Source organism: Hyaena hyaena, unplaced genomic scaffold (genome assembly GCF_003009895.1).
Source record: "Hyaena hyaena isolate Hyena2069 unplaced genomic scaffold, ASM300989v1 scaffold_874, whole genome shotgun sequence".
Taxonomy (NCBI): Eukaryota; Metazoa; Chordata; class Mammalia; order Carnivora; family Hyaenidae; genus Hyaena; species Hyaena hyaena.
The window spans coordinates 785,811-788,721 of NW_024081504.1; the positions used below are offsets into that span (position 1 = coordinate 785,811).

Consider the following 2,911-nt stretch of genomic DNA (forward strand, 5'->3'; position numbering starts at 1 on the left):
ATGCAAATTTGCTAATTAAATCATTACAAAAATTTATAGTTCTGTCTTTGCTTTTATGACACATCTATAGTCATATCCATGATTTGTTTGATGCCAAGTCTTTGGTCAGAAAATTCCTCTGTTACAACTTTTTTTCTTTAAGAAAATTCTTTGTTCTATACCCATTAGCTTAGGGACATGGTTCTAGAAAGCTACTAATATGAAAGAAAAGAAAAGAACAGAAAATAAAACGCTGGCTCTACTTGTTTGCAGTTTTAAAGTTCTAATTTCATTATTCCTTAAAACGAGTGGAAATAACCCATAATCATAGTAACATATTTTTATAAATGTTGTCTCTTACAGAAGAAACGTGTTTCCTGTAACTATCAGCATGATATGTGAAGATAGTTTTAAAAAACTCCTCTGAATATGAAGAAGAAAACATTTTTTCTTTTTTTTTTTTTTTTTTTTTTTTTTTTTTTTTTTTTTTTTTTTTTTTATTTATTTCTAGGAGAGAGAGAGAGAGACAGACAGCGTGAGCAGGGGAGGGTCAGAGAGAGAGGGAGTCACAGACTGAAACAGGCTCCAGGCTCTGAGCTGGCAGTCAGCACAGAGCCTGACGCGGGGCTCGAACCCACGAACCGTGAGATCGTGACCTAAGCGAAAGTCGGACGCTTAACCGACTAAGCCACCCAGGCGCCCCAGAAAACATTTTTTCTTGAAGCAATAATCAAGAAGTCAGGTAATATTTAAAGACTCCAAAATATGCATTTCATTTTGAAACCACAGATTAAGAGTTGTGCTTTTATTTAGCAAGTACTCATATAATTTTATAATTATTTTAACATTATGGTTTACAGAACACTGTGGTAGATCTAAGCAAAAACATAAGATCCAAAAATACTTGAGAATATTAATTTTAGTTCAATACCTCCTTCTCTGTATTGTCAAAGTATATGGCAAAGGTGGCATAAAAAATTTTGGTTACATGTCTAATTTTACACTTGATCTTAGCTAAAAAGCTGAGAAGCAATTTTTAAATGCCTAATTTTGTTCTTATAAACCCCAATTCTCAATATATTAGTACAAATCTGAGTTCTAGTATGCTAATCTCTGAGTAATCAAATATGCCTAGGAAAAAATAATCTGCGGGGAACTGCATCTACAGACCATATGATTTGCATTATTAGTACTTTCCATGTAATAATTCTACACATTGTTATCATTAGCAACACTATTTCAATCATGAATATCACCAAGTTCAGAAGAAATCATTTCTGAATTGTCTCTATTAGGCCATGATCAAGAGGAAAAAATACAAGACTGAGTTTTCCTTTAGTGTTGTATCTGACATTTTTAAATAGACTCATTTTCTGTGGTTTCATGTAACCTATTACATTTGTCACTGGATGGCAAGGAGGCCTGTCTCTCATTAGCACTTCCGCTAGTACTTGAGAAAAATATCCTGAAAGAAAAAAGATTCAATTTGCCTCCCCTGGATTTGGAGGCATTTGATTTTTTGAGAATTTCAGCAAATATCATCTCTAATTTTAGTTGAATACCCCTCACCATGTGATATTACAAGATATAACTAACATACTATCCGCCTAGAAATATGTTTCTCTTTGATCCTAAAAATGGCTTTTGATTAAAAAATTGGCTCTCTATTATGTTAAGAGTGAGATAGAATTTAAGTGGTGGGGGAAGACTGATCTGTAAAAGACTGCACAAAGGAATAGATCAGAATTAAATCTGTGACTTTTTTTATCCATCTCTTAATTTTTTTCCCTCCTTTATGTTTATCTGAGTCCCAAGACTCCCTGTCAACTTCTGCAGATTTGGAATGTGTTTATACTGGGTTTCTGGGCTGTGTGTTGTCTTTGCAAGGAAATTTTGCAAAGTATTTTTAGCCCAGTTGTATGCCTTGCTCCTCCTTCCCCCACCCCCATTACCAAAGATGTCCTTATTACATCTGTTAGTAACTCTCTATTGAAGTGAACCATTTGTAAGGCAGAATTCCCCTGTACCACTCACCTATGGACATATCCTAGTGCAAATGCTGAATAATCTTACAGTTGTGCAAATCAGACTGTGTCACTCCCATGCTTAAAATTGCCCATTGTCTCTCTCTTACCTACAGGATGAAACCCACACTCCTCTACCCAGCATGTAAGGTTTCCATGATCTGGCCCTAATCTTCCATTCTGGTCTTCTCTCCCTTGCTCTAGGAGTTTAAACAATCTGGAGTTTTTCTGCAAGCTATATTTTGATGACTTTGTATTTACACATCTATGTGTTTAGTCTTGGGTGGCCTTCACCAACTGAGGAGGCTAATTAATTCTTTTGTTTTAGGTCAAATGCTAAACCTTTACAGGGAAGCCCTTTTTACTTGCCTGGGACATCTTCCAGAATTCCTACTATACTTTGTTACACACCTACTGAAGCAGAGATGGCTAATTTACTGTCAATCCAATATCCATTCTTTTCTCCTTCCCTCATAAAGAATTTCTAATTTTATTTGTGGTGTTACTTTGCCCAGTTCCCAAATGTCTTATGGCCAAGTGACCAATCTCTGGCCAATGAACTACAAATATATGCTGGTGAAACTTCTAAGAAATCTCAAAAGGCAGACAGTTATCTGGCACTGACCCTTTTTATATTTACATACTGCTTGGAATGTGGATGTATTGGCTGGAACTCCAGCATCCATCTTGAGCCAGAAGGCTCCCTTGAGAATGAACACCATGTATTAGAGATGGTGGGGCAAAAAGATGCAAAACTCTGAGGCTGGCACTGTAAGGCTGTCTTAACAGCCTTGGACTATGTACTTCTGAACTTCTTTTACCTGAGAGATTAAAGTTTATTTATCTACTTCATGCTTTTCAAATATGCTTGTGGAATGCACTCTTTAGTTGGGTGTTCTCTTATATTC

The 2,911-nt window shown here is 35.9% G+C and overlaps 1 pseudogene; it reads right to left on the minus strand.

The window, feature by feature from the left end:
* Nucleotides 1-877: 877 nt before the first annotated feature.
* Nucleotides 878-1,013, minus strand: LOC120222396 (annotated as a pseudogene).
* Between the last annotated feature and the right edge of the window lie 1,898 nt (nt 1,014-2,911).